Source organism: Syngnathus typhle, linkage group LG2 (genome assembly GCF_033458585.1).
Source record: "Syngnathus typhle isolate RoL2023-S1 ecotype Sweden linkage group LG2, RoL_Styp_1.0, whole genome shotgun sequence".
In the NCBI taxonomy this organism is placed as follows: domain Eukaryota; kingdom Metazoa; phylum Chordata; class Actinopteri; order Syngnathiformes; family Syngnathidae; genus Syngnathus; species Syngnathus typhle.
In genome coordinates, this window is record NC_083739.1 from 8216439 (window position 1) to 8216970 (window position 532).

Sequence of the window (532 nt, forward strand, 5' to 3'; positions counted from 1 at the left end):
GTGTGTGGCTGTGTGTGCGTGTTTGTGCACACCAGAGTTACACAACCAGAAGTATTATCCAGCCTGTTTGCAAATGCATGATGGATGATGGCCATATCAGTGCGAGTTGAATGTTTTCATATAAAATGTATACATTTCCTCTTTTTTGTCAACAGACTAACAAATTCATGCATCACTGCCACTCGTTTCTATTACACACATTCAATCTCACGCTCATCTTATTGACTTCCTCACATCTGTGTTCCCTTTTAGACAATTTCATTTTATTTTCCTCACTGTATATGTGATATAATGTCACACATGCATCTGTCAACACTGCTGCAAACTATTGCCAGGGTGGCTGTCACTCATTTAGCTCCCGGCGAATGGTTTTGACGTACTTCTCATCAGGCGATATTTGATACACACTTAAGGATCATCATTACAGAAAATATCTTTCTTCATTTCCGTCAGTGCATCGTCTTTCAGATGGATGACATGTAAAGAGCTACAGGCTGTAAAATGCCAACTTCCACTGTCACAACATGATGAC